The sequence below is a fragment of the Panthera tigris genome, chromosome B2 (assembly GCF_018350195.1).
Source record: "Panthera tigris isolate Pti1 chromosome B2, P.tigris_Pti1_mat1.1, whole genome shotgun sequence".
In the NCBI taxonomy this organism is placed as follows: domain Eukaryota; kingdom Metazoa; phylum Chordata; class Mammalia; order Carnivora; family Felidae; genus Panthera; species Panthera tigris.
In genome coordinates, this window is record NC_056664.1 from 96,378,729 (window position 1) to 96,398,946 (window position 20,218).

General features: G+C 45.7%; 1 protein-coding gene across 1 annotated transcript in view; it reads left to right on the top strand.

Moving 5' to 3' along the window:
- LOC102963925 (sine oculis binding protein homolog) overlaps positions 1 to 16,356 on the top strand; it is a 163,003-nt gene extending 146,647 nt beyond the window's left edge. Inside the window, exon 7 of the mRNA XM_042986909.1 lies at positions 15,045 to 16,356. The gene's annotated coding sequence lies outside the window, so the exon portion shown is untranslated. The remainder of the gene's footprint in view (positions 1 to 15,044) is intronic.
- Positions 16,357 to 20,218: the final 3,862 nt, after the last annotated feature.

Sequence of the window (20,218 nt, forward strand, 5' to 3'; positions counted from 1 at the left end):
ATGCATCCGTTAAATAAAGGACGGCATGGCTTTTGTGCCATGACAGTGAACGCTGTTGGTGACGAGTTAAAGCCAAAGTGGAAAGCATTAAACGGGACTGAGATGTGGGGGATGAGGTATGGCTGAGTGATTTCTCCGTATGCTTGTTGGTGACGCATATATTATTTCTCTTGGAAAGCCTGTGGGTCACTTGTCAGTGCTCTTCATATTTTTTCACTGTGCCTGCCATTCTCATACTCTATTACTGGTCGGTTTATTTGTTTATCATCTTAAACAGATTTGAAGTGGACTGTATCTTGAAATCAATAATCCAGGCAGCTAGTTTTGTTTTTTGTTTTTTGTTTTTTGTCTTTTGTTTTTTTAAAGAAGCCATCGTATTTGCTAGTTCTTGGCAAATAACAGGTTTGGTGCTTTTTGGGTTTTTTGTTTTGTTTTGTTTTGTTTCCATTTTGAAGTGATTCTGTTCCTGGTTACTTGACTTTATGCATTTTTCTTTGTTGATATGAATTACAAATTATTTCATTGGGCAGATATTGTCTTAGAGGCAGAACTAATTAAGTTTTGGTCGAAGATTTTGAAAGGCTGTCATCTCACTTTAATCTTTAGCTTTCAAGGCTCCAAATGCCAGTGCTGCAGCTTCTGTAGACTGAAAAAATACATCCCCCCAAATAATAAGAAAAACAATGGATAAACATTTTCCAAACTATTCTATCCACAAAGAATTCCATTTGTAAATGGAATACTCCCTTCTTTGTCTTTGCCTTGGAGCTTGGGGGATAGCTGTTTGTATTTGTACATTTTCTGAATTTCTACAGTTTACACTTGTTTATGGTACATTGGGGAGTTCAGAGTAACCATTTGCAAATGTTTGAAGATACTCAAAAGAAAATATCCCCCCTCCTCGATTTTCCAGGGAAATGACATATTCTAAGTAAAATAATCAATGGAAAAAATGTGGACCATGAGTAACCTTTTCGCCCTCACTTTTTCCATTCCCCAGGAGCAACGAGTCCATACAGCTTCCCACCTTGGTGGCTTCCAGATTACTTCTGTGTTTCTAAAATGAGAAGGAAAATCTGGGGCTCTTTTCCCAGGCCCCAATTCCACAGTGCTCACTCACCCTCAGCAGCACAGGCCCCTTCCACGTTTTGTTTTCTCCAGGAGACCTAGAGGAGGCAGCCATAGTTGTGGCCTCTTGGAGTTTACTTGCCGGTCTGGATGTGAAGACACAGTCCCAGGAAGGACTCTTCCAAAGTGGGGAGAGGGGTGCTGACCTCATTAAAAAGTCAAGAGGGTGGAGGTGACATGTAATTTTTTGCCAGTTTAGTTTTTCCAGCCAAGAAACCTGAGAGTAGGCTGCCTGGGAAGTCAGGTCCATACCTTGGAAATATTACTGTGGGTGTCTCCTATGAAAGCAAGGAAAAGAAGAACACCTGAAAGCGAGGAGAGGAAATCAATCCAAATGGGATGTGCTCAGATCCTATGCCAGAGTTGAGATTTTTAATGTCCCAGTACTTGCTTATGGGAAGTGTGAATTGGCCACATAGTCACTGATGTTCAAGTTTCGGCTGTCTGTCGGGATCCAGATGGCTGTCCAGTTCTAGGTAGGGGTAATTCAAAGAGCCAGAGAGAAACTGCCAGGTCCGCATCATGCACATATGTTAATGGGGAGGACTTCTGGAACTCTCCGTGATCTTTTCAGACTTTCGTAGAGGAGAGTTTTCCGGAATGAACAGGGTCAAGATTGGCCTTAAACAATCTCATTCAGTGCTGCTGGTTCTATTTTAACCCTTTCGACAAAAGGGTGGGAGGAGGGTTTTAATGTGCAAGCATCTGGCTTTTAGATGTTATTTCAATCAGATTAAGATGGAATAGGAAATGACATGTATGGCCGGGTATTTACTTCTTTCAGATGTAGCCATAACCCTCCATCTTCAGCAGGGCTGGGACAGGGGTGAGGTAGGAGAGTGCTTAGTGTGCAAAGTTTAAAGAACTCAGTCTCAGGGGCATGTAGGTGCAGTGCTGGTCCTGGCCTTGCTCCCAGGCCTCTGGTTGATGTGGTAGCTCCCTAAAGCTAGTCTCCTGCTCCACAGACTAGTCCATAGTCCATGGATGGCCTTCAGCCATTCCCCCTGGAATTTCAGGGGAAGTTTTATGTGTCTGTGCAACTGAGGCATTTTCTTGGGAGGAGAGGTCTGTAGGTTTTGGCTTCAGAAAAAGTATGTGCTATATCTCTGAAGGGTTATCATATATTATCACGACACCATAACTGAGTGGAATTCTTCTTGTCACTCTAAGGAAGCTTATTTCATGGTAAAGTTTTCCTTAAAGCAGAATTATTTGTAGCAGTTTTTGCTGTGGACCTAATATTACAGCACCACTGTTGCAGATACATAACGTAGCTCCTGCCTCCATAAGATGGATCAGTGACAAAATGCAAAAGGTTACAGACCCTTCTTCAAGTTACCATATCCTGTGAGTGCAGGAAAAGACACAAGCTGGATGCTTCCCCAGCCCCTGGACTTTTGAAGTTTATACTGTATAAGGAGACACTGTCCTTCCGTGGGAAACCTTCTACTCTGCTTTGGAGGCCAAGGGAGCAGAATGGCTAGCACCCGGGAAGTGGACGGCTCAGTAAACACCAAGACATTGATGTAGCTGTCTCTGAAAGTGCTACCCATTCTCTCTAGCTCCCTAGCATGCTTCTCCACCTGGAAAGAGTGTGCTTGGAGAGGGGAAAGCATTCGATCAGCTATTAACAGGCCATTGCTCAGAAGGGCACTGGAAATAAACTCCCTGTCTGATTTCCAGGGAGTGATCCCCTTGCCAGCCTGAGTGGCTGCCTGGGCATCATGGTTCAATCATTTACACCTACCTCCGTGCTGACAAGGAGTGAGGAGGGGCAGAGGTGTTTAAGAACCAAAATACACTACAGCACGGGACACTTACCTCATGTAGTGAAGGCAGAGATAGTCTTTCTATTTTCCTTTCCTCTGTCCTGCACAGAATTATCTTGAATTTTTCAGTTGCTGCTTTAAATGGGTAACACTTCCTATGTGAATGCATGTTAAGGCAATGCATTCTGCTTGTGTAAACTTTTGGTTTTCGATGCCTCAAAAGCGTAAGAGGAATCCATTCCAGACAAACAAGTTAGCCTTAAAAGATAAATGGTTTGATGCTGGCATCATTAAACAGGGTCCCGTTCTCACGGAAAAGGGGTCAATGACATCTCAGATGCCGGCTCTAAATGTTAACAGTGTAGAGCTCTTCTCTGGATTGTGGATTTGCACAGCATTCTGCCTGACAAAAAAGTGGGGTGGGGTCTGGATTGAGAATAGGAGGTCATCAGCAAGGAGGGAGAACACACAGATGCAGGCACGCATACACACACACACACACACACACACACACATTATTTCAGGGGCTATTTAAAAGATTCTAGTGAAAACAACTGGAACAAAAGCTGCACCAACAACAAAAACTTGGAGTCAGTCTCTCATGCTTTAGAACAGCTCCTGAGCGCACTACACATTCTTAGGTTGGAAACCAGTCAAGTTGCCTCCCTGATCTTTTAACTCCTCACTCCTGGTGCATATGCAGTTTTACCAAGTTGCCCAAATGCCTTCTCTGAGTAGGGAGAAGGGAACTGCTTTTCTGTGTAGCTGCAGGATCCGGACTGTGACAAATCAAAGCTGCCCAGCGCTCCCCAGCCTCATTGCACCCCGCTCTTTGGCTGTGCAGCTGGATGTCTCGTCACTGAACCTCTGGTGTGTTGTCTTTCTTTGACAGCAAGCTGTGTTTTCTTTCGTGGTAAAAAGGGAGGTAAGAATGCGACTGATAGCATTTAAGGAACAGGAGGGAGAGACACAGTGTGTGGACTTATTTGATATGAACCATTGACCTAACATCCCCAAAATGCAATTAAAAAGTATATCTCTCTCTCATTTGCATGACTTCTTTCCCCAGACATGTTTTTGGTATTGAAAATGAATGGTATTCCCATACAACATGTGTCTCAATTTGTAATGATATCCGCCTTGCAGCTGGCTTAGTTCTCGAAGTGTTTCTAAAATGTTACTGTCTTAAATTTGAGCCAACCTACACTAACAAATTATCTAGAAGCAAAGTGGCTAAGCTGCATTTGGTGAGAGAAAAGGAAACCCTATATTTCATCCTTCAACTCTTGTTTTGGAAATTCAGACTGTAACATGATCTTTTCCTAAGGAAATCTACACACGCACACTTTAAAAATTGTGCGGATTGGGTGTTGTGGGAGCAAGAACGATCAGGTTTAAGTTTCTCTGCAAAGTTCTGCATCCCATCAACAAGCCCTTTTGATATTTTAAACCCATATTTAGAGTAATTTCAAGATATTTGGAGCACATGTGGTTAAATGTAAAACTTTGTCATTATGATTTGTTAGATGCTTATACTTTAAATATTTATAAGCCATTTTTAAGTACTTTATCCAAAAGCCTTCTCCCACTAGAATACTGTAATTGAGTGGTATCTGAGCATCATTATATATAGAAGATACAGGGTGAAGTCACTGCAGCATGCACGTTCTTCCTGCTTTTCTGGTTTCAATTCAAATGCTATTTTTAGTAGTTTCAGCTTATTTAAAAAATGTATAAAAAGTCATAAACAGGGTTGGTTGTCTGTGATTTAAAAAAAAAATTACCCAGTTCTCCCAAAGGTAAAGTGTTCAATGTGAATCATGTTGAGTCTCACCTCTTTGTCTTATCCTAGGAGTATTTAGTAAAACTTTCCATTCGAGTGTTGGATCTGAATCTGTGTCCACATGAGTTTAAAGTGTCATATTGTTCCTCTGAAATGTTTTAGGGGCAATTTACTGGTGGTTAGATTGAACTCTTTATCATTCACCTGTAACCATCTTGGGAACTAAGACCCAGGATCCTGTCTTTATCACAGATAGCCTGCTTGTGCACTTCATGTGAAAAAGAGGAGAGGGAAGAAACCTGTTTTCCACACTCAGAATCCATTTAAACTTCAGAGGTTATAAATTTCAAACTGACCACAGGCCTCTGGGGCTCACACTCTTTTATGGCTGGCAAAATACAACTTTCTGGTAAGAACGGGAAAATGAAGGCTTAAAAAGGCTCATAAACTTGCTTGGACATCTAATAGCTCTTACCAAACAGCATTTTCATGAGTTAAGTGTAAATGAGTCAGAAACATATAGATTGAATTTCTTTTAAAATACACATGGGTTTAAAAATTAAGGCCAAAGTGCTTGGCAAAATAAGTTTTGGTTTTAGCCAAACCCCAAATGTTTTAAAAAAATCGTTCTACAATTTGCCAAACCAAAAAGACATCCAGGTCCCTCTGTTCCTCTCATTGAATATGATGGCATCATAAACACAGGACTTAATGTCTATTTTCATATCCACCAAGGTTTGAGCAACATGAATCCCAAATGTTAATTGAAAAACTATGAAAAAGTTTTGGAAAAACATTACGGTTTTGCAGACAAAGATGAGGAGTCACTGATTCTGAGTTCTGATTTTGACAACACACCTCACTGTCTGATCATCCCATCTACTTGTTCTCTGTCTCAGCTGGTGTGTGTGTGTGTGTGTGTGTATTAGAACACATCGCATCTACTTGTTCTTTGTCTCAGCTGGTGTGTGTGTGTGTGTGTGTGTGTGTGTGTGTGTGCAGCTTATGCATAGGAATAATAGCTTTTTAAAAAATTCTGTATTTGGAGTTCTTAATTTATACTTAATTCATATATTACAATCCACAAACTTAATAAATTCCCAGTCATATCCAAACAGAGGGAGACAGTCCCCTTATTGATAGTTTGGAGATGGTCTTCATTTATTTCCCTAGAGAGTAAAACATATCAATTTTTTAATGTTTATTTACTTTTGAGAGAGACAGAGAGAGAAACAGAGTGCAAGCAGGGGAGGGGCAGGAAGAGAGGGAGACACAGAATCCAAAGCAGGCTCCAGGCTCCAAGCTGTCAGCACAGAGCGCGATGCAGGGCTTTTGAACGCCATGAGATCATGACCTGAGCTGAAGTCAGACTGAGCTACCCAGGTGCCCCAAAATGTATCCATTTTTAACTAATGGTATCTAACACTGACTTTGTGCAGGGACACTGTTATCAAGAGATACAAGGAAGGGAGGGAAAGAGGGAGGGAAAGGGTGAGGAAGGAAGGAAGGAAGGAAGGAGACAGAAAAGGAAAAAAAAAATGGGAGAGGGAGTGGCGGGTGTCCTTGACTTGTTTTGAGGAACTAATAATCTGCTGAGAGAGACAAGAAATAACGAAGGCAACTTTTCCAGGCAACACTCAGAACTGCAAAGTGATGTGATACTACAGACAGTGTGCTTCAGCGAGGGCAGGATCTGGGACGGCTCCCTCTCTGCTGAAACTGAATTCCTAGCTCAGGGCTGGCAGAGCAGGCCTGCAGGTATTTGCTGAACAAATGAATGAGGAGAGTCCCAGGAGAGCAATAGCTAATGCAGTTAGCCTGATAGGGTTCCATACAGCAGGTGAGTTCAGAGTTAGTTCCTAAATCTGGGAAGGGCCATGGACCAGCAGGAGTGTAAGAATAAAGAATGCAATAGGATGTCAAAAGCCGCAGAGGCGAGGTAGAGTGAGTGAGCCGCGTTGGGGATGACCTGCCTTGCACTGGGCTGGAGCAAAGCCCCACTGCGGAGGGAGAGGAGCCCCGGAGACTGCAGCGGGCAGGTAGATTGCGGAATGTGTACTCTGTGCATCAGGCAACGTCACCAAGACCTCGAGCAGAGGAGTGACAGGATGAAATCTGTACTGGAGGAAAATTGCTTTAACAGCTGTTCATAGACTGAAAGGAAGCAGGAGAAAGACTGGCATCCCGAAAGCTGATTGCTGCATTCTGATGACAGGCTAATTACCAGTGGTTGATTCTAAACACTGTGGGATGTTATCACTACGGTGTGAGGGGTGTAGGCTGCCACAAGTGTACTTCAAGTGTGTAAAGCACTGTAGCAGTGCAACGGGAGGCAGAACTTTCGTTGTGTCCAGCGTAGGCTTGAAGAGGCTTCATGGCGTATGGTGGAAGAAAACCTCACCACCGACAGACCATTTCAAAGTCGGGGGTGCCAGCCGGGCCCCAGATTGTTGTAGAAAACAGGGTCTGGGCCCTTCTGACCAGCCAGCTGCCCGGAGCTGTTGACCAGCCACCTAGGCATGGTGTGGGCTGTTGGCTAGGACTGATGGGCACACACAGACAGGCAGTGCTCTCCCAGCAGAGGACTCCCTGCTGATGAGCGCGGAGCCTGGACGGTGGCCGCAGTGACACACGAAAGCTCTGGCCTTGGACCAAAGAGCAGCCATAACGCTTGGGTGGCTTGCTCTCCCTCAGACATCTTCTGAGATTTCCACAGTGTCTGAATCCCATTCTCCCAGGGCCTTCAGGCACTGTCAAGGGAGGCTGACAACTTTTAGAGATGCCTTTTTATCTTTTTTAACCTCCTGTGCCTTAGACCTTTTTCTGAAGCTTCCACATGTGCGGACAGGGAGCTTCCAGTTGTGAAGGAAGGCAGTGGTGTGGTTTTGTGGAAAAGAACATCAGCTCTGGAGTTGGGCCAGCCTGGGTGCAGATCCTGGCAGAGCCTTTTAGGAGGTGAGGAGGGAGGTGATTGTCTCCTGAGTCCCCTCTCTAGGTCACGAGTAACAGTGACATTACTGTGAGGGGTAGGTAGAACACATAGACAGTGTGGCACATCACAGATGCCCTACAGCTGGCAGGTACTGCCTTGTTAGAAAGGCTGTGAGGACTGGGAGAGAAGTGCAGGGCCAGAGTGAGGTCTGCTTGGATTTGAAAACTAGCTGTATCGCTTACTAGCTATGAGAGTTTGGAATAGCTTTATAAGCTCTTGTGCCTGCATTCTCTCGTTAAATAATTGTATCATCTAACATTTATTGAGCATACTTTATATGCAGGCAGCGTTCAAAGGTTATGTGCCCACAGCAACACTATGGAATACCATTATTAAATCCATTTGACAGATGAGTAACTAAGGACCAGAGAGGCTAAGTCTCCTATCTTGTGTTCTTGGTCAGTAAATGACAACACTGAGAGATCTGACGGGCAGCCTGGCTCCAGAGTCCCCATGTAAGATCACTGAGCACATCTCATATACACGAAAATGAAGATAAGACCTCCTACCTCATAGAGTCATCAGGCTCCAGTGGTAGATAACCTAGGTTAAAATGCCAAGGAAGTACCTGGCACATAGTAGGTGCTTATTTAAAGAATTGTCATGGTGTCCGCTGTAGCTCAGAACTTGCTTCCCTTGGATGTGGAATGCAAGGTGATGAAACGGTTCCATGCTGTCAACCTCGGATATTAAGGATACCATTCCAGAATGTGTAAGATGTCTGGTTCCACTTTTACGGGTAGAGACTGGGACAAACAGAGCAAATGCTCAAGGTCAGAGTGGTGCAGCCAGGATTAGAACCTGAGTCCTCATCTGCCTTTCCTCTCAGTGGGACACAAGATATGACCAAGGCTGCTTGAGTTACATGCCCTGTGCCAGGAACCAGAGGCATATTTTTGCCACCCATGGTATCACTTCCTCATGTTGAGCAGCTGATCTCAGAGAGGAAATAAGTTGTACCTGAACATCTGGGGTCAGGAGGGTGAAAGGGTTGCAGAGAAGTAATTATTAACCACATTCTCCATCTCCTTGGCTGTGCAGGGGTAGGGGTAGGCAATAGAGTTGTGGGGGGTCAGTATGTTTGCTCTTATTTTGTGCAGTGAAGTTTCCATGAACATGAAGCCTCTCCCCACCCCCCTTCAATATCTCCTGCTCTTCTTCCCACCCTCCCTATTCATGGATTGGTCGTAAAGAATAGATTAAGTGCCAGAAAGACCACCCCTCCAGATCCCAGCTAAAATCCCCAAAATCTACTGTTGGTCCATAAACCATAGCTACTTGTCACATTCTTTTCTTTCTTTTCTTTTCCTCCTCCTCCTCCTTCTTCTTTTAACCCAGAATGCCCATGTTCAGATAATATAGGTATAGAGAAATGACAAACTCAATCTTAACACAATAAACATCTACGTTATTTTCTGTTGGGTTTTTGTTTGTTTTTTTTTTTTGTCCAAGGCAGAATTTTTAGAAGGCACATGAACCAGCATTAGCTAGTTGGTGTATTGGATGAAACTGGAATGAAAATGTAATTGTATTTTCTTATCAATTAGCTTCTCAGAGTTCTTGTTTGTAAGCAAAGGAGATGAACTGTCTATGTCTCTAGGGCCCCTCACATCCCTGACACTGTGACCCCCACTTGTCAGGGGAAGGAAGGGGAGAGATGAAACCCGGACTGAGGGAGGTATTCCCTGGACGGGAGCATGGGGTTTGGGGTCATAGGAGGTGGATCCAACCTACTCTGCCCCTTTCTAGCTAGTGACCTTGACCATGTAAGCTTCTTAACCTTCCTAGGAAAGTTTCTTCATCTGCAAAATGGGGACAGTAATAAATACTTAAGTAGCATTGTTGTTTCCATGAATTAAGTGTATAAGTGAGATACCTATATAAAATGTGCTTGTTTTCAAGTGAAATAAGTATATAAAAGTGCCTAGTGCAGCATTTGACATCAAGTAGGTGCTCAGTAAAAGTTGACTTCCTTCTTTGGGGGGAAAAAAACCCTGAAGCTTTGCCAAACCATAATAGGAAGTGCTTGGTCCTAAAAGCTAGAGGCATAGGGCTTTTGGCTCATCTTCAAAATTTCCTGCAGAACATTAGCTAGAGTATGTAAGTCTCCTTTATTTTATTTTTCTCTTTTGTGAAGGGAGGTAGCCACCTGCCCCAGTGCATTTATGAAAATGTACTCTGTTAGTCATGAATCCCCATACGCTTTTAGGAAAGGGCCAGGGTCAGGGTCATTTGGTTTGCTTAAACACCCAGGTTCCAGAAAGGATTGGAGGTAGTTTAAGAAGATCAGTCATCCGGGGTGAAGAAGAGGATCCTAATGAGTGCACGAGATGAAGTTCACGGCTGAGGTTCTTTGTGCCCTAGGAACTTTTAGAGGTCAGCAAGAAATAGCAGTGACCACTTGTGAGAAGCAACAGGCCTCTGTACCCATGTAACTCATCAAGCCAACTTGGCAGAGAAAACCAAAATTTTAACTTGTAGAACAAAGAATTACAGATGGAGCTATCCCAGCAGGGGGTCTTCTGTGGTGGTGATTTTTCCTGATTAAAGAGTAAAATAAGAGCTATTGCTAAAGGAGAAAATTAAGCAAGTCCTTACATTTAGCTTATTTTTTTTTTTCTGTTAAATATACATGAGCCTTGGCTTATCAGAACCGTGGAGTGGGCAGCACAGTGGTGATGAAGTTGTACTTCAGACCAGAGCCTAGCACTGAGCCAACCGATGCTCGTCCTTGGCTCCCACAACCCTCTCCCCACCACTGGTTATTTTCCATAACAATCACACCAGGTTTTTCAATTATTTTCGCCAACTAATGAGCTGTAAGAAAAGAGGTGCCATCCACTTCATAAATGAAAGCCATTTCTGTCTTGGCAAAAGCCATTTCAGAACTTCACGAAGCAGTGGTTGATGGGGGAGAGAAGGAGCCATTTTTGGGCAAAACCTCACCAAGGGCTTGCTGTGGAGACCACTATCTGGCCTCACACTTGGGTTTATCAGCTCATGCAGGTGACTCTGCTCATCGACCGCTGGGCTCTTCTCTTGTGAGTGTCCCAGAATAGCTGCGGCTACCTGAGACCAGTCCAGTCCTCGGGGACTCATTATTGTTCCAGATAAACAGCGTGGCCGAAGCCAGCACGTAATGGCTGTATTTAACCGTGATAAGTGATGGGCCGATGTGCCCGAGTGAGCCGCATCACTGTAAGGCTCGGGTAAGTGGACAGAGGCCAGCCAGCTCAGTAGTGGGCACTTCTCGCACATCATAGAGTTGATGCCATGGGGTTTTAGACTCGGGTAATAAATCTGGCAGACATGGGGAGCTTGCCTTCTAAACAGGTAAGACGGGACAGACATACAGGGTTTTGATTATGCTAATTACAAAGGTATTTGAGGAAGGAAAGAAAAAGTCTGGAAAGTGGGTTAGATAAATCAAGGCAGGCTTCTTGGCAGAAGTGGACTCTTGCACTGTGGAGGGACCAGCTTGCAAATGTTGGGATGTAGAATAAGACACACATTTTTCTCTGGACACACATTTCCTTTTGGGAGTGGTTGCTAGGAAAGTATAAGACTTCCTTTTAAAGACAGCGAGCATAAGTCTTAGGCTGTAAAGGCCAAGGAAGGAAAGGTGAGAATGGTTATATTTTGACAGTATCAACATTGGAAGCATTTCTTAGTACTCAGGCACATTTCTGTTCTCCATAATTCTCTGAAAATTCTTGTGGGGTGAAGGAGGATGAGTAACTCAATCATATCCTTAGCAATGCTTTCCTGATGTAAAAAAAGGAAAAGTGCCAGGCAGACAGAGGCCCTCTCACTGCACTTAGTTATGCATTCCCTGAGGACGGTACTTCATTCCTCTGGCCTAAGGGGCAGGGGGGCCTGGGATTCTGAAGGCGCCTGGCCATACAGGTCTGCTGGAGACTATACATTGTGGAGCCAGTCTGCAAACATAGTACATGCGTGGTGCACAGGATGGGCTGTGTGCATGTGGGATTCCATGTAACAGGACCCCTGAGTTGTCCTGCCTTCAGACGAACCCTGGACTCACAGGAAAACCCAAATGTGAGGCACGAGTATCGCTGTTTCCCCAGAACTTCCTGCATTAAGGGATACTCCAAAAACCTGCCAGAGGGGTGTGTGTGTGTGTGTGTGTGTGCCCGTGTGCCCGCACGCACGTGCACGTGAAAGAGAGATTAGTAGAAAGGAGACTCTGAAACTTTGTGCTTTGGAGTTCAGAAGTTAATAGTCTTCCTTATACACAGATTAATATCCAGCTGCTCAAGTTTGTAATCCTACGTACTTGACACTGGCTTTGGTCCAAAGATCCCACAGTCACAGAACTTGAGAGATGGAAGATATAATCGAAAATCTCCCGAGACGCCGGTGTCACAGAGGAGGAATCAAGACTTGGGGAGGTTAAAGAAGGGGACAGGCTGGACTGTGACTTGTGTCTCTGTCTCACTTATCATAGTAATTTCCCCTTTGCTCAGATCAAGAAATTTAAACTGGATGGATTTTCCATAAGATCCCTCTGCTTGGCAAGGGCAAAATAGGAACTGGCTCGAGCCCTGGAACTTCCTCACGATCACTTTCTAAAACTGCAGGCTTGCTTCCTCCCCGCTCTTGAGTTTCACACTCTGCATACCAATAACTCCAGGAAAGTGAAGCCCAAGCTTGGTTCTTCATTTCCATTGATTCGAGAGTCTGTTCCCCGGGTCACCAACAAGGGGGCTGCCCTGAGCCACAGCCAGAGCCATGGGAACAGATGAGGACGACTTCAGGACCACCCCCTCCTCAAATGTTAGTGGCAGAAAGGGACTTGTACTGCCACCATCTGGCCTTTGCGTGTGTCCCAGACATGGCAAGGATGTGGTGAGAGGGAAGGAAACAGCACACAAATTGTCTACTTTGCCATTCTCTTAAAATAAGCTCGGTGTGTGAGGAGGCTTTCAGAGCAGCAGGAATGGGGCTGCAGAAAATAGAGTGTGGTGCAGCTGCACCCTTTAGAACTTGGGGGGAAAACACATATTATTTACCAGACAATAATAGATCCCAGAGAATAATAATGATTATTATAGTGTTTGGGATGGCAAACGCTGTCGTTAAGGTTCCAGAATGGCTCTCATTATAATCCCGTTTTCCCAGTCCCTTATGAAAGCCTTGAAATTTTCTCCAAGTAGGCTGATGCTGTCCATGTTTGGCCTTTGTCCAAAGGTGATTTGAATATAAAGAAACTCATTTGAGAAATATTCCTCTTTTTGAGGTCACGATTACATTAAAGAAAAAAAGCCACATCCTTAAAAAAGCAGAGCATTCTTAAGTCGCTCAAAATGGTGGTGTTTCCCAGTCACTGGAAGAAAGCTTTAAATGCTTCTTTTTCTCTTTTCCTTTTTAAAGAAAGGATTCAGAGGCCCCCTCTGACTACAAGATTTGGTCATTCTTGGTCCCGAGCCCAGAGGTGGGGACGGTTTTCCTCCCTCCATGGCAAGTTCCAGGCTATGCTCCCTAGGTGGAAAAGAACTGTCCCAGAAGAAGCTACACTTGTGTCTTTGGATCCATTTGTGATTTCTGAGGCTCCTTTCCGATTCTTCATGACCTCTCATTTGACAGCGGCTCTTGGCATTTTTATTTCAGTATCCCTTCTTGCCACTGTCTCATTCTCAAAGGAAAAAAGAAAAAGAAAGAAAAGAATGAAGGAAGGAAGGGAGAGGGAGAAAGAAAGAAAGAAAGAAAGAAAGAAAGAAAGAAAGAAAAATGAGCTCTTGATTCAGAGATAAATACCCACATTTCCAAGTCTGACCATGCCAAATGAAAAGGTTTCCATGGCCTTGTAATTCCAGCCCCATCACATATTTGCGGTGTTTTGCATTTTCACTTTGGTTATTTAATATACATATTAAATACACACAGATCTGGTGATTTAATGTGATTTGGGGAACTCAGGCATTTCCTGTCATGCACATTCAGATTTTCAAACCTTGTTTTTGGCTGATCATTATTATCGTTACCATTAACACCAGGGTTTGGATAGCAGGGTTCAAAGCACAAGCTTGTACTTTGTCCTCCCAATGGGCATTTTGACCTCCTCATGCTTGTGCTAAATTCATGCTACAGACACTCTCTGAGCAAGTCTCCAGGTCTCTTTGTGGCCTCTTTTTCTTCATCTATAAAATGAGGAAATTACATTATCTCTGGGGTCCCTTCACGTTTTAAATTCTACCACCTCTCTGAAATTATTCGTTCATTGTTCTAGGAATAATCTCAACAGTTGTAAAGATGTTTACGAGTCCTCTGTCACCACCTCACGTTAGCCAGATTTTACCCATTCACATTTCTGAAATCCTCATACATCAGCAGGAAAAACAGGTATTGTTTTGGGGCATGGGGAACAACGGCTGCTTGACCCTCATTCACTTGACAGATGTGCGTCTCGCTGAACCAGGGGCTGGTTGTGGAGATGTGAGCAAAACAGACACATCCCCAAACCTCAGGGACTTTACGGTTTGGTTGGCAGACTTCTAAGAGGCAGTTTACGAGGAGTAACTGAGCGTCCTTGGGAGGTTATATTTCAAACCAAGGGACTGGTAGCAAATGAAATAAGCCAGTGCGGATGGAGAGGCAGAGCCTAACCTCTGTGGTAGAAACTGGGGTGAGCATTCTCCTGAAATTGACTTTCCTGGTGAACAATCCTGTGCAGACCCTCTGCCCTGGGACCCCGACGCCCAGCTGGTTTGTTGTCCTCCAGTCCCGTGCTGCTGGTTGGTTTGGGTATGAAGAGATGCGAACAGCTCGCCCTCGTCAGACAAGACCCACAGAGAAGGGCATTGCTTCCAGCTACCAGCTGCCTCTGTAGAAAACCTCTGAAGAGAGGTCCACATGTCCACAGTAATTGTTCATGTGCTAAAAAGCGAATCTCTTGGCTTTCCTCCTTTGTAGCAGATACCAGAGCCGTTACATGGAGTACAGGGGTGAGGTCTGGAGCTCCAGGGTCCCCCGATGACCTTGCCACCTTTGGGGGTGACCTTGGGCAATTCAGAAGGGTTGCCGGTTAAGCGTGCAGTAAGGCGGAGGGCCAGGGTAGCCCCGTGGCCAGGCATGCCGTTGTGGTCTTTGGGTGAGGGCGTGGTGCACCAAGAAGCGACTCGTGTTTCGTGTCCTCACACAAAGCTGGCAGGGCTGACCCCGAGCGGAACCGTGAATTAGAGACACGTCAAAGTCATGCTGTGCTGCTCTAGTTCTGGGTACTCGGCGTAGGTCTGACCTGCCGGCCGGCCGGAGGGTGCCGCTCTGACTCATGCCTGGGTTCTCCCGACGTGGAACGGGGCTGTGGTTTGACCCAGCGGGTTCTGATGGGCCCCTTCTTCTCTTTTCCCAGGAACGCTCGCTCACAGGGTACCTTGCGTGGAGAGAGGGCGCAGAGCAAACCATGTCCCGCCATCCAATGACACCAGCTGGTCAGCTCACCACCCCCTCTGGCTAAAACTCAAACAAATAAAGCCGCTTCCTGTCATTAAGCATCTCAGAGGAAGCAGCCCTCCCTCGGTGGCCTCCAGCCCAGAGAAGCCAGCACGTCTTGGACCTACCAAGCGGCCCAGCCTTCTTGCGGCCACCGTCTCTGCTTCTCCCCAGAGGAACTTAGGGATTTCGCCCCTGGTTTTAAAACAAAACAAAACAAAACACCAACAAGCCACAAGGACCAATGTAGGTATTCTCCCCGCTCCATCTTCAAGGCTCAGAGGGTGAGGCTGGAAGATGATATGAATTTGAAAACAAAAATCTTTTTTTAGTCATTTTAAAAACTGCTGTGGTTTTGCTGCTACACGAAGAATTGTGATTTGCATTGTACGGTTTTGGACCTATACTGTTCACGTTTTGAAGGCAGAGAGGAATCATACTGGAGTCCCAACACTTCGGATTCATCTCTGTCCTGCCCAGGATGCACTTTTAAATGAAGAGTTAGAATATTTTATTGGCTAATATACTTTTCTTGTTATTTTTACAAAGGCCACCTTTATCCTTTTTAATGCCATATTTTCAGTGTTACACTTTTATGGCTTTTAATTTTCGATTTGACAGATGTAAGAAGCAGCATGAATAGTTTATACTGTGGTTTTTCAGAGACTGAATGCCAAGAGAACTCGGTAAATGTTTATTCTTCTCAGCTTTCTCTTTAAATTCTCCTAAATAGCGCCCCATTTGGGAACAGAGCAAGAGTGTTGAACTGAAGACCAAAATGCCCTCAAGGTGTAAAATAATCCGAGGGGGAATATTTGCTGGGCGTCACGAAAGACTTGGATGAAATTTCAACCCTGATGGTTTTCGGTGATCCAGGAAGTCAGTGAAGCAATCTCTCTATACGCAGAGTCCTTTCATGATAATTAGAATGGTATGGACAAACCAGTGAAAACAAGAGGGAAAGTGAGAAAGATCACCCATGATTCTGTTTCACTGTTTGCTTTCTCCTGTCATGGTTAAGAGAAATGTGCAATTCGATCCTCAATCAGTGGGTGGAGGATAACAGGGTAGATTTTCTTGTGTGCACTTGTACAGTTGTAGCTGCGAGTCCAGAAGTCCTCTAGAGCATGTGTACTGGCACTGAGTTGGTGAGACAGTCGTGGAGTGTCCCATTCTGATGAGTACAGAAAAAAAAAAAAAGAAAAAAATAAGAAAAAAATCAAAAAAAAAAAAAAAGGAGAAAACTAAAAAAAAAAAAAAAAAAAAATCAAATCACCTTGTGATTCAGTGTATCTGTTTACTAACTCAGATAAAGCAATTGTTCCCTCTTGCGGGGGTCCGGGTGCCCCCGCCCACAGGGCCGCTGAGCGGGAGGCTGGAGGGGTGGCCGGTGGGGGTTGGGCGAGGCTGGGGGGCCCGTGCGGCGCCGGCCCTGAAGCGCCACGGGACCCGTGGATGCGGTGTACATAGTGTATTTCTATATTCTCCTTTGTACAGAGTCACTTAAGTCAAGCTACTGTTTTACAGGTGCTCCTTATTTATTAGAGCTGTGAGAGCTTGGGGGACACACCTGGCGAGCGAGCTCGCTTTTTAAAAATGAAATTGGGGGGGGCAGGGGAAGGGAGGTGGGAGGGAGGGGAAGCTCGAAAGCCCAGGGAGAGATTTATAAAAGTGAACAAAAGGAAAACTTCCAGCAACAAATTAAACAAACAGACCCCAACACCAAACCCACCCCCACCGCCCGCAGGAAGCAGCAGCCCCCTCCTCTGGGTGCTCATTTCGCTGCGGGGCTCCCGACGTTCTCCTCTCTCCCTGACTGGTGTCAGCTTCATAAAACAAAAATAAATCTCTAAGAAAAAAATGCACTTACATGTGCTTATTTCGCTTTTCTCATTATTATGACTACCGTTGTTGTTTTCCTTGTTATAGAAGGCGTTCATTTCTTTCCCCCAGGGAAAAAAAATTTTTTTCAAATAAAGTTAGTAAGTTTTAGGAGATGTCGAGATATAGGGGTGACGCCGGCCTTCCCCACCTGCTGTGTATGATGCTTGTGTGCAAACCAGAGCCTGCTGGCCCGTTCGAGGGTCTGTTCCCCCAGCCGGCATGCCCTTTGCTGACAACACAAAGGTGCATGTGCAGTGAGGTCCTGGGCCTGTAGATGTGTGTGTCCCTCTCAACTGCTCTCCCAGTCCTGATTTTTTTTTTTTTTTTTTTTTTTTTTTTGGCTCCAAGGAGCACCATCCAGTGGTTGCAAACCTCCCCTGCGGGTTCCATTCTCAACAGTAGACCATCTCACCCCCTGGGCTTGGAGATGCTTTTGTTTTAACTTTACGTGAATGGATGGGTCAATCTGGGTTCTCCCTGGTACTGAATTAAACATCAGAAAATGTCTAAGGTAGGTAGTGCACTAGCACCTCATTCTAGCCAACGTAGACCTTGTCTCATCCTCTTGTTCTGCAGATGAAAACACTGAAGCCTAGAAAGGTGAATGGACTTGCTGAGTCCCATACACGTGTGGTTCAACTTACTGCAAAACGTAGACACTTTCCGCGGTTTCTTCTAAGTGACCTTCCTGGGAGTGGGTTCTGGAAACTGGGTTTCTTTCTCTCATGGAAACTGGAGGGAATCTCGGAGGTTGCCGGTGTGGGGTTATGTATATGACAACGACTCCATCAGGTACTCCGCAGACCCAGCTGAGGATGGGCCAGGGGCCCGCGCACCCAGCTGTAGTTGTGTGGTACAGAGTCCCAGATAGCAGTTTTCATCTGGACTTGGCCACAGAGACAGTCACCCAGGATGCTGATTTTGCTTTTGTCGCAGTCCAAGATCGTTGAGCAAACATTGTGACCCTGCTGGAAACAAAAGCTACCTTTGTTCCAACATGAAAGGATTTCATGGCATCTCATTAGACATCGGCACACCTTTTCCCTTCCCTTCCTTCTCCTAATCTCGGTGTTCCCTGAACACAGAATCCTCTTGGGCTGTCAAAACGATATGTAAAGAGAAATAGAGGTCCTAATGCCAACGATTACTAGCATGTGCTGAGCACATGTACATTGGCCTCATTTAATCCGCAGAGTAAAAGAAGAACGAGAAGCTCAGTGAGTTTAGTAATTGCTCAGGATCACACAGCCAGTGAGTTGCAGAATGGGATTCAAACCCCTGAGGTGTGGTGCCAGAGCCCAGGCCACACATTCGGTCTGGAGAAAAACTGTTGACATCCTCATAAAGAGTCATTTTCACTTCCTGTGAGTTTGTGGCAGTGATTCGGTTTTGTTCCAAAGTGGCCCTCATTTTAAATGAAGCCAGAGGGTTGGGTGTTCATGGTTTCTGCTCACCACACCTTACTGGGGGTGGGGAAGTGCTGAGACCACTCTGCTTCTGAGAAACCCGTCAGGCGGTGTCTTCCTCGTCGGTTATCAAACCCCCACTGAACACAGGGCCCCATGTCTGACATTAAGGGGACAAGCTCCCAGCCCCTGTACCAGTAGCTTACAGGTAACCGGAAGATGGGCTGGCTGTTGAAAAGATGGACCACTTCTTCGTTTCACCGGGAATCTCTTTGGCTATTTTCCAGGATTTATGTAATTGCACATCTGGAACCTAGATTCACAGCTTTGCAAAGCTGCACTCCCCTTGCGCTGCAGGTGTTCCCTTGACATTGGAAGGACAGCTTGGGCCATAAGCAGGCCTATAGGTGTCAGCTCATGCCGCCTACATGACATGGCCAAAGGCCAGAGCCGAGGCCCAGGTGCAAAGGCACTCAAGACTCATACTGCCTCACTCCCCTCTTTGGCTTTTCCTCTACCCCAAGAGCCAGAGTCCTAACTTCCTTGACCAGTTACAATAGGGCCTCACCCTGGGACAAGTCGCGTGCTGCTTAAAACTCTTTAGTGATTCCTTGAGGCCTACAGAGGCAAAGCCAAGGGCCTAGTAGGACAAACGGAGTCCTCTGGGCTTGGCCCACCTGGCCTCGCCAGGTCTGCCTGCTCTCTGCTAGTGTAGGGGGCCCTGCTTCCTGACACCCCTGCTCTTTCCTGTCCTCCATCTTTGCATATCAAAGTGCCCCTGCCTTGAATGCCTTCCCTTCATCTTCCCTGAGCAATTTCTACAACTCATCAAGACTCAGTGAACCACTTGGGTGATTCCCCCTGGCGAGACTTTGGGAGCCTCTTTCTCCTCTCCCCTGCTGGGGCAGGCACACCTCCATGCCCGCCTCTGTCCTGGGGCACATCACACTCTGCCTATCCGGCTGCTCACCTGTCTGTGCCCTTTGCTAGTCTGCAAAGTCCTTGAGGGTAGGGATCCTGACTTATTTGCCTTGTATCTCCTAGGCCCAGCACATGGAAAACTATTTTATTATTATTATTATTATTATTATTGCAATTGATAAGCCACTCCTTCAAAGCTCAGTTTACATGCTACTCCTTGGTGAAGCCGAGCCTGATTTCCCTATGGCACGATTAACTGCTCCTCCCTTGGCTTCTCGTGGCTGCTGTTTAAATGGACAGAGGCCACTTCTCATACTGCTCTTCCCGTGTCGTCTGGGCCCCTCAGAGGTAGGCCACTGTAGCCCTCCCAACTTTGTATCGTTGAAGAGCTACTCTCCACCCTTGGAAGAGAAAATTTGGGCCGGGGTGTGGCATTAGTCAAGCCTAGTGATGGAGGAGGGCAGTGCAGCCCCGATGACCAGAGCTATTGTGCTGCAAACACAGAGAGACTGGGGACCTTCATTCTGTTTCTCGTGCTCCAGGGAGGGGCGGCGCCGGCTCCAGCCCCACTTTGGCCAGTTGGTCAGTGCACCTTTGGGCTTCTTCTGAACGCAGGGGGAGCCACACAAGGGAACAAGACTCAGTCACTGCCCTGGGGTTTCTGTGTTGTGTCGCGGAACTATGGTACTTTATACCCAGAAGAGCCTTAGAGATGAGATTAACTCCTTGACCCTTGCAGACTCTTATAGATGGGAAGTTAGGCTTCCATCAACACCCAGAAAGGGCCTCTTCTTCTATCTTGCTGACTGTGGATGGAATGAACAGCTGCCACCAGTGTCTGTAATTCTTCTAGTGAAAGGGGTCCCTCCGCTGAGACAGGTGT